This window comes from Elephantulus edwardii, unplaced genomic scaffold (assembly GCF_000299155.1).
Source record: "Elephantulus edwardii isolate Elephantulus edwardi_28Jun2011 unplaced genomic scaffold, EleEdw1.0 scaffold00172, whole genome shotgun sequence".
Lineage (NCBI taxonomy): Eukaryota > Metazoa > Chordata > Mammalia > Macroscelidea > Macroscelididae > Elephantulus > Elephantulus edwardii.
The window spans coordinates 6210163-6221362 of NW_006399922.1; the positions used below are offsets into that span (position 1 = coordinate 6210163).

The 11200-nt window shown below is 39.5% G+C and overlaps 1 pseudogene; it reads left to right on the forward strand.

Annotated features, from left to right (window-relative positions):
- The first annotated feature begins 1755 nt into the window (after window positions 1–1755).
- LOC102874767 overlaps window positions 1756–11200 on the forward strand; it is a 65593-nt pseudogene continuing 56148 nt past the window's right edge.

Consider the following 11200-nt stretch of genomic DNA (forward strand, 5'->3'; position numbering starts at 1 on the left):
TTCTTTGAGTGTTTGATATATGTCCTTCCATTCCCTTCTTGCCTGCATGGTTTCTACTGAGAAACCGGCATTTAGTCTTATCTGCTCTCCCTTATAGGTTACTCTTTGTTTCTCCCTTGCTGCTTTCAGGATTCTCTCCTTATCTTTGGTTATGGAAAATTTAACTATGATATGCCTTGATATTTTTCTCTTGGGGTCTAGTCTACATGATGTTAGCTGAGTTCTTGAATATATATTCTCTAGTTGTTCATTATGCCTGGGAAGTTTTCCTATAGTTATTCTTCCACAACTTTTTCAGTGCCTTTACTTTTTTCTTCCTTTTCTGGGTTGCCAATGATGCTCATGTTATTTCTCTTGATGATGTTAGGTATTCTTCTTTTTCCTTCCTTTCTGAGTCTGCTTTTTGCTCTAACAGATCAGTGGTGACAATTCTGCCTTCTATTTCACTGATTCTGTGTTCCATCTTTTCAACTATGCTCATGTGTCCCTCGGTCATGTTGCCAGCATCTGAAACATTCGATCTCATATTTTGGATAGTGGTTTCTTGTTTTTCCAGTGCTGCTAATGCCTCATTTGTTTTCTCCACATTGTTATGGACTGTTTTTTTGAGCTCCTCCTGGGTTTTGCTTGTAGTATCTTGTAATTCTTCAAGTTTGTCTTTCATCCATTGAAAATATTCAATCATTGTTCTTTTAAATTCTGTGTCAGAAAGTTCCATCCGACTTTCTGGCTCCAGGAAATCCATTGATACTCTGTCACCCTTTGGGGGTGACATTTTGCTTTGCTCTTGTTTATTGTGTGGGATAGCTTGATTTCTTTGGGACATTGACATGTTCTTTATCTGAAAGCAATGCTCTAGATACTAGTTGGGTAGCTACCCCACTTGAGTTTTTCTCTGAACTTCTGACTCCAGGGAAATGTCAGTTGAGACCTGTCAGAGCAGCCTCTTGTTGATAAGACAGGTCAAGATGCTCCGAATTAAAGGTAGGTTGATTAACCAGACGTGTAGTCACAAATGTGGAGTTAAATTGGGTGGGACATGCACCGGGTGGGGCAATCACAGAGCAGGTCAACTACTTGGGGTACCTCACCTGTCTGGATGTGCTTACAATTGGGGTCCCTTTTCAAATTCCAGCTGTCCATCTCCCTCCCAGTGGTTTTCACTCAGTGGTCCCTGTCCAATGGCACTTATGCGGGTGCCTCCACAGCAGCCCCAGCCCAAGCAGGGTCCTGAATCCAATGGAACCCAAAAATGCCAAGTCAAATTCCCACCAACCCACTACCCTCTGACTTGTTTGCAGAGTCCACAAAACTTCAGACCATTACCAGTGGCTGGCTCATTCCTGGACAGTCAGTGTGGTCCAAGAGGGCTCAGCCAAATTCCCCACCAAAGGACACACCCTTGGGTGCTGTCCTAGGTGCCCCAGAAAATCCAGTCAAGATCCTACTGGCCTTTCTCCTGCCAGATTAGTTCCACAGCAGCTTAGCTGGTGGCTTCGGGTGATGGCTGGATCTGCGGCATGGCTTTGTGTTCCTGTAGCTCCAAAAGGAAATTCTGTAACGGAAGTTTTGATTCAAAATCCTACTGTTCACGGATCATCAGGTTGGTTGGTCTCTGTGCAGCATGAATGACTCTTTAGTGGCCCTTGCGTGCCACTGAGGTCACAGGACTCTGGTGGGGGTGGATGCATGTGGTTGTGGAACTGCAGGGGCAGTAGGAGGCTGCGGAAGCACAGGGTTAGGGGAGGACGGGACATGGGTCTGGGGCACTACCACCATGAAGCAGGGGACAGGGCTTGGGTGCTGCTGGGGGTTTATACGGTGGCAGGCCACACACTGGGGTCACGTGGTGGTTGCCTGCAGCAGGGTCACACAGTGGCAGGCCGTTGCTCCTCTGGGGTCACCCGGAGGCTGGGAGCAGTTGCTCGCTCCTCCAGGATATCATGGAAGTTGGGGGCAGTCGGTTGCTCTTCTGGAGTCACATGGTAGCAGGCAGTTGCTCCCTCCTTGCTCCTGGTGTGTGGGTTCCACAGAGGCTTAGCTGGTGTCTTTTGGTTGGGACTCAGCTGTCCTGTGTGTGGTTCAAATTCCAGCTTTCCCGCTGTGCTGGCTTCTGGCTGCACTCTATATTGTTTTGTTTTTTTTTTTTTTTAAGGTGCATTAGCCTATAAAAACTATGAGATTGAGTTGGTTTATTGTGTGGTTAAGTTCTTCAATATCTTTGATGAGTTTCTTTCTGGTAGTTCTATCTTTTCTTGAGAATGATATATTGAAGTCTTCAACTACTATAATAGCGTTGTCTACTTTCTTTTCTGATTTTGTTAATGTTTGCTTTATATATTTTAGAGGTCTTTTATTTGGTGCAAAGATATTTATTATTGTTTTGTCTTCTTGTTCTGTTGACCCTTTCAGCATTATGTAGTGACCTTCCTTGTCCTTTGTGATGGTTTTTGCATTGAAATTTATTATATCAGAGATAAGTATGGCTACTCCCTCCTTTTTCTGGTTGCCATTTGCTTGTTATATTTTCCCCTATCCTTTTATTTTTAGTCTATATTTATCTTTACTTTTCAGGTGTGTCTCTTGTAGACAACATATTGATGGATTTTGGTTTATTTAATTCAATCTGGTACTCTTTTTCTCTTCAGTGGTGCATGTAAACTATTTGCACTTAGTGTGATTATTGAGAGGCAATGCTTTATTGCTATCATTTTGTTGAGTTCTTTTTGGTGTTGTTGCTAGATACTTTGGTCCATACTGCTTTCTGTGTTACCTCTGTAAGAAGAACATCTCTCAGTGTTTCCTGCAACACTGGTCTTGTTTTTACAAACTCTCTTAGGTTCTGTTTTTTCTGGAAATAACTTGCTCTCTCCTTCATATTTGATGGACAGTTTTGCTGGATACAGTATTCTTGATTGTGTTCTTTGAGTGTTCAATATATGTCATTCCTCTGTCTTCTTGCTCCCATGGTTTCTGCTGAGAAATCAGCCCTTAATCTTATTTGCTTTCCCTTATAGGTTACTCTTTGTTTCTCCATCATTGCTGGCAGAATTCTCTACTTATCTCTAGGTGTGGTAAATTTGACTATGATATGCCTTGGTATTTTTCTTTTGGGGTCTATTCTATATGGTGTTCACTCAGCTTCCTGAATATATACTATCTCGTTCTTCATTATGCCTGGGAAGTTTTCTTCTAGTAATTCTTCCCCAACTTTTTGGTGCCTTTACATGCTTCCTCCTGTTCTGAGATTCCATTGGTGGTCATATTATTTCTCTTGATGTCCTACATTATTCTTTGTTTTAGCAGAGCGGTGGTGACAATTTTATCTTTTATCTCACTGGTTGTGTGTTCCATCTCTTCAACTCTGTTCATGTGTCCCTCCATCATGTTGACAGCATCTGAAACCTTGGAACTCATATTTTGGATCATAGTTTCTTGTTTCTCCAGTTCCTCTAGTGCCTCCTTAGTTTTATCTGCAGTGTTTTTTTATTTTTTTAACTCTTCCTGATTTTTTATTGCAGTGTCCTGTAGTTCTTCAAGTTTGTTTTTCACCCATTGAAAATATTCAATCATTGTTCTTTCGAATTCTTTGTCAGAAAGTTCCATCATACTTTCTGGCTTCACAAAATCCATTGTTTCTGTGTCACTTTTTTGGGGTGATATCTTGTTTTGGGCTTGTGTGTGGAGTGAGGTAGTCTGCTTCTTTTGGGACATTGCTGTGATAGAGTTTTTCGTGCCTGAGATGATAGCTGGTTCTTAATCTGAATCACTGCTCCAGAAGAAGGTTGGGCAGGCACACAAGTGGATACACGTAGCGTGAGTGCATGCACAAACATGCACTTGGACTTGGGAGTGGGGCACAGAGATACGCACACAGATGTACATAAGATGGCAGTGCAGGGATAGCTGAATGGGAAAACAGGAAGCCTTGCTTTTCCCCTTGAGAACTGGGTCTGCCATGTGAGTTGAGCTCCAGCTGTCTCACCTTCTTGCTTAAGGTGATCTGGTCTCACGATTAGTCCAGCAGTCAGCTGTGATCCCCCCTAAGTACCTCACTCAATTTCCTGCTGTCCTGCTTGCTCCTGGTGGGTGGGTCCTTCTGTGGCTTCCTGGTCCCTTTTGTGGCTCACTGCTCCCCACCATGGCGTACTGTACCCCGCAGAATCTTACTTTACCCCACTGACACTTTATGCACCCCGCCGATGCTTGATGCTCCTGTGGCTCTCAAATATCTACCTTGATCCACAGCAATGTTTTGAGAAGTGCCTATATATTTGTGCTCCTTTTGAGAGTCGTTTGTTCCTCAAAGTACCTGATTGACCATAGAGGAAGCCTAGCATTCCCTTTGGAAGTGGCTTCTTATCTCCATCAAGGGGCCCAGGAACTCCCTGTTGCCTGAGTTAAGGGGTCCCACATGGTCAGGCCAGACAGCAGTTTGTTCCCCAAAATACCTGGCTGGTAGGTCTTACAGTGGCTCTGCAGGTGGCTTCTGGCTGGGACTCAGCTGGCAGCTTCTGCCAGGGCCTGCAGCTCACTGCTCCTGATTTAAGGGGTCCCATGTGTTCAAGCTAGACAACAGATTTTCCTCCAAATAACTGTGGGAGCAACACAGGCAACACTGTCTCTGTGGGTCCTGTGCTTCCTGTGGTCCCATGCTTCCTCTAGTCCTGCACTTCCTGTGGTTCCTGAGCTTCTTGAATGTAGATTTCTTAGTTCTTCATAATATCTGGGAAATTTTCATACTTTTTCCACAATTTTCTCAGTGCATTCTCTTTTCCTTTCATGTTCCTTTTGATGTCATCCCACATGATTCCAAGGTGTTCTTCACTTTCTCTTTCTTTTTCTTTTTTTTCTGACAGCTATCTTTATTTTTTAGTGGGATTTTAATGAAAATTTATAGAGAATTTTAATTAAAAGGAATATTTGATTAGGTATTATTTGCATGAAAATTGTCCAGAATAAGAGCTGCATAGTAAAGTGGACTGCAGTGGGGGTGGGGGAATTATACAAGAATGAAAGAATTTTTTTTCTCAAAGAGAAAAGCGAACTGGGGAGTGGGGAGAATGAAAATATACAGCAATGTTCTTCATTTTCTTTACATCTCATCTTTAATTTTTCTTCTAGTATATTCTTCTTGAGTTTCTTGTCTTCCAGTTCACTGACTCTCTGGTGCATCTATTCCTTTTTTTTTTTTTTTGGTCTTGTCCTCCCAGCATGTTCCACACTGCTGCAATTTCTGGTTTAGTGTTCTGGATAGCATTTTCATGTATTTCTGTTATTTCCAGCAGTGTGTTGGCTGTACCTTCTCTGTCTTGTCATGATTTTTAAGTTCTTGTTGCATCCACTTCCTAAACAACATGCTTTCAGAAACTCTATGAACTTTTTTTTTTTTTTAAGGTCCATAGTTGTTGAGGGATTTCAGGCCTTTTGTTGATAGAGTCACTATGAGTCGTGCTTGACTCACAGGCAATTAACAACAACAACCACCTTTTTATCTATAATTTTCACTCTTCCACCTTTTGCTGTTTCCCCTAGTTGTTTACGTTCTTCTGCACTGATATTTTTCTTGTGGCTCCCTCTCTCTGGAATGTTCACTTTTTAAATGGTTATACCATTATTTTTTTCCATCATTTTACTTTTCTGTAGCTTTTCAAATGATTCCAAATGTTTCTTCTGGTTCTTTGTCTCTGGCGCATTCACTTCATTTCTGTATTCATTTGTTTCTCCATCATTTTTACCATCTTCCATAACTGTTTGTATGACTCCATATCAATATATGTATCTTCTACCTCCCTAACTCTGGGGCATTAATTGGATCTGCAGTGTGCTCTGCCTTTGGACAAGGTTTGATTTGTTTCCCCCTCCCCCAATGTTTTAAGCTCCCTGTTCTTTTCTTGACATTTTGTGAAGTTTTTACTGGTCAATGTTAGCAATGTTAGACTGTTTCTATTATATCTGTGGAAGTTGTTGATAGATCTTGTCTTTATGATGTTACTGATTAGCTTAAAATGCTCAATTGATGGGGGGGCATTCACTCTGCTGGAAACCTTTTTTGAGAAAATTTGCCTTTTCTAAAGTCCTTCAGGTTCTCTCTAGTGTGCAATGCAGCCCCATAGGAATCTTGCCTTATTGCATTTCCCTCTCCTAAACTTTATTGTCTTCCTTGGTCTGCAGAGAGTCAGAGTGGTACAAGACCAGGTCCTCCACTTAAGCAGTTTCTGTCCAGGAGGCGTTGAAGGCAATTCTCTCTCTGGCACCTCAGTGTGCCAGCTCTCAAAATGAGTGTCTTCCTACTCTTAGCTCCCTGTCCCAGACTCTATTGTACTCTTTGGTCCCTGGGATGGCCCCAGAGTGGTAGGAATCCTGAAATAAAGTAGTCTTTATCCAGTGAAGCTTTAGGCTTTTCTCCATCCTGCACCTGAAAGTATTTGCTCTGGTAAAGAGTGTCTTACTTGATAAAATCTTCTCTCCTGAAGTGTATTCTCCATCTTTGTGGAATAGCAGGAGACCAGGGACTCCAACTTTAGCAGTTTCTGTCCAGGGACCTTGAAAGGCAGCTTCTTCTCTAGCACCTCAGTGTGCCAGCTATGAAAGTGAGTCTCTTGCAGCTTGTAGCTTCCTGTTCCAAACTCTGCTGTCTTCTTTGATCTCTGGGATAGTCTTGCAATGACAAGGATCTCCAAATGGAGGGGGCTTTCGCCAGGAAAGTTTCAGGCTTTTCTCTCACCCACATCTGAATGTCTAGTATGTCCTTTTACTGTTAATTTATTGTTAAGGCAATTGGACTTAAAAATATGATTTATGTGTTTTACTGCTATAGTTATGTACAACTTATAATTTAAAAACATATATACAAACATAAACTGTTACAGAAAAAAATAACCTTACTACTCCTATTTTATCAACTTGAATATTAATTCTTGTATGATGATGAGGTGCATGCTTTGGGTTTTGGGTTCTTGATTCAGTTTTCTGAGATGGTTTTTCCTGTGTTCCGGCTTCTTGCGAAGGACTTGAGTGACTTCTGTTGCTCGGTGTCCAAATCATCCCCAAGATTCAAATTCATGGTTATTTTAAATGAAGATATCTTTTAGAGGATGAACACTAGTTTTGTTTATTTTTACACTCTTTCAATAAATTCAGTGGACTTTAGATGTTTATAGTTGAGAAGTTTAGAAGGAGTTCGTATTATGCTGTAAACCAGGACAAGTTCATAGCATCAAGATGAAATACCTTCATAGAGTAAGAATCACGACTTGCCTAGAGTGTTAGCATTCTTCTTTAGATTGATACTTCTTGAGTCTTTAGGGACCAGCTGTCTGCTTCTGATTAAGGTAAGAAGTGTAAGGTTGAGTTCAAAGCATCCTTGTACTTCCATTGAGCACTATTTGAAGCCAAATAGAGATTATTTCTCTAGATAATGGGTTTTCTCAGCTTTTTTCTTATTATTAGGGATTTTTTACATATAGAAATAGCAATTATAGATATAATGTAGTGCGGGGAAATATCTGTTACTAAGTGAACTTTTTAAAAAAATTAATATTGCATTTTCATTCTTTCTTTTTTCCCCATTTTTAAAAGTTCACATACACCCCTTGTAGAAGCAACTTTTTTTAAACACAATGAATAGTCTTTTCCTTGAGAATTCTAGTCCTAAACAAGATTTTAAAAAAATAAGGTTATTTTTTGCTACCTCCATTTCTTTTCAAGCTGAAATAGTTTATCTATATGAATTTCAATTAGGTGTGAACTTTAAATTAAACAGTTATAGTGTTATCAATTAATGTAAGAGAAACTCATCCAGGGAGAGCAGTGAGCTTACTATAAAACCAGATGGAATTGAATGTATATAAAAGGAGTTCAACAATGTGATCTTCATGTCCTGGTCTCCTGGGATATTTTCCTTGAACTAGTTCACGTAGTCAAAAGCCTTACATTCTTTTCTGAAGGACAGTTTGAGATAATTTTAATCATAATGGAGACAATATGCCATGAAAGTCTTTAAAAGAATGAACAGGGTAAATCAGCATGGGGGAAGGATATATAACATGTGACTTTAGAGCTTGCATTAGCATGCACGCCTCTTGTCTGGAAGCTTTGCCTACCCTCACCAAGACTCATGACAACTACAAAAAGTAAAGCAAGACACAGGAGAGGCCATGGGTGTTAAGCATGCTAACATTTCTATTATGTTTAAAAGCAGAAAATGGAACAAATATAGTAGGTTGAATTTTCCACCTTGCTATAATGTACGCCAGAATGTCACAAAAACTCATTGTCTGCAATGAATTAAAAAATATGGGCAATTCATGCTGAACAATAAAAACACTGGTGATTCTATAAAAGCATCCCACTCACATTAAGTTCATTTGGTATGATTTTACCCTTATTTGTTATTTTTCCAACAAGGCTATTTTTTTGAATAGTATGATCTTTAAAGTTGAGGCTCATTACATTTTATTTCTTTTATTGCTTCTAAAATGCAAGATGTGCAGAGAAATATGTACGAGAACCATTATATTTGGGTTTGTTTTTTTCTCTCATTTTCTCTTTTTTATCTCAAATTATTTTCATGCACGTGCACTAATTATTTTTATAAGAAATGTATATAGGGATACTGGTAGGTATGCAGTTCAAATCCATTGATTGCTCTGCAGGTAAAAGATGGGAAGTCTCCTTCAGTGTGATTTACTGCCTCTGAAAAACCACTGGAGAGTCAGCTGTGAGTTGGCCTGACTTGAAAGTACATAACACCAACAACAGGAGGAAAATAGCATATATTTCCAGCAGTGTTTTCACTTTTTTAAATTTTATATTGGTTTGTTCACAAAATATTCTCATTCATTATGGTTCATAAAATCATTCACCATTGGACCATGCACATCATTACCCAATCTTTTCAGGTCCCTGTTGGATCCTTCCCACTTCCTTCACCCCCTCCCTCCACCAACCAAATTTTGTAATCCTGTGATTTTCCCTCTACTCATCCTCACCCCTCTCCCTGTTGGGTCCCCATACATTTTTTATTCGTTATCCTTCTATTTTTTAAAAATAGTTGTCTTATGCAGTATTTGTCCTTAATAGGCTGAGTTAGTTTACGCAACATAATGCTCTCCAGTCTCATGGAAAGATTTTTCACAGAGGAAGACATTTGGATGGCCAACAGACACATGAAGAAATGCTTAAAATCACTGGCAGTAAGAAAGATGCAACTAAAAACTACAATAAGATACCATCTTAGCCAAGTAGCAGTGGCAAACTTTAGCAGGGCAGCAATCAATAAATTTTGGAGGAGATGTGGAGAGGTAGGAACACAGTGGGACTGTAAAATCGTACAACCAATCTGGAAGACAGTTTGGCATCTCCTCAAAAAGTTGAACATAGAAATTCTGTATGACCCAACTATTAGAACTGATACACAAAGGGAGATCTATACACCAACGTTCATAGCAGCATGATTCACCATTACAAGAATATGGAAACAGCCCAAATGTCCAACTACTACTGAATGAACTGAAAAATTGTGGTACATTCACACAATGAAATACTATGCAGTACTCAGGAGCAACACTTTTAAAAAGAAGTACTACATAACTTGGGAGAAAATGAAGAGCAATGTTTTACTTCACTTGTTCAGATATGTTTGTATTAGGTCAGTTCCAGGATCTCTGTACACAGAAGCACCAATGCCTGGTTTACTTCTTAGCTTGAAGACTTGAGACACCAGTACAAGTGGTCCAGGTAGCTTCACTGTTCAGTTGAGGATTTTTTTTCTATCTTATTTTGAAATCTTTTTTACTTAAAGGAAGAGCTTTCAGGGACAGAATCCTTCAAGACACTGAAGAAATTTTGAGCTTGAACTGATGTTATCAGAGTGAGCAAGTTGTTGGAATGGATGGCATTTTGGCTTTTCCTATGATAGATGGGGCTTAGGAAGCAAAGAGAAATTTTGAGCCCCTAATAGTACTACTTTTTGCCCTTTGTGGGTAATAACTTTGCCACCTTATAATGAAGCAAACTGTGAACAAAATTCTTCTTTATTCTCAGCCTTTCAAGATCAAAGGTAGAGCAAAATTTGGACAATATTGCATTAGGCATAGTACATAAAGCCACAGAAAAGTCACTTGCCTGTCCCAGAGTTGGAACATTTGAGTGCGGACTCATCCATATACTTACACAAAACAGCATACTTCAACCCAAGGTAAAGAATAGTCTTTCTCAGTCTATGAGCTTTTGCTTTATTTCTATATTCCTTTTCTTTCCATTTTATTGATTCTTTTTTACTCTTGACTCATTAAATGTGGCAGTATCTGAAATTTGCTCTCAACAATTTCTCTTGTCTTCCTCTCCCTTATCTTTTCCTCTTCTTACTGTTTTCTTTTTCCTCCCATAGAGATCTCTCCATTTAGTCTCTCCATTTAGTCCTAAGAATTCAATGATTAACTATAGAAAAACAACTCAAAGTTGTTTTGGGGCTTTTTTGAGCATCAAGCTAAATGCCTTTCTACTTACCTACTGCCACAACTAATGTGAGTATTTGGGGTCATTTATATTCTACTTGTCCACATATCAGTTCCTCATACACCTTGCTTCTCCTTCAAAGACATTTTAATTTTTCTCCCTCTCCTCTCCTCTCCTCTCCTCTCCTCTCCTCTCCTCTCCTCTCTCCTCTCCTCTTTCTCCTATTAGTGATATTTCTTATCATTCCTGAGAATTCCCTCAAAGTCATTATTTCTTTCCTCTCTTTTCCATTTCCTTGCTCTTACTTCTTTCTAAAAAATATTTTTAATTGATATTTTAACAAAAGTTTACAGAAAACTTGGATTTACATTTATTTATTGTTTTCCTTCCTGCCCCACCATTTTGCTTTTCTCTTTAAAAAGTTTGTTTCATTTTTGCACAATTTTCTCTCTCGCTCTGCCCCCAGTCCACTTTGCTAAACACCTCTTACTCTGGACTATTGTCATGCAAATTCCCAATCATGTATTTCTTTCCCTCATCTCTTTTAATGGAGTGTTCATTACTTTCCCCTTTTCTTGGTTCCCCCTAATCCTCTTATCAGTCTTGTTTTATAACAGTCACATTATGCGACATTTGTCCTTTTGTGACAAATTCTAGATATATGTCCCTTATCAGACTTTTTTTTTTTTCTCCTAGTCTGAGGCTTTCCTTTTTACCCTGTTGGAGAAGGTTTTTCTTT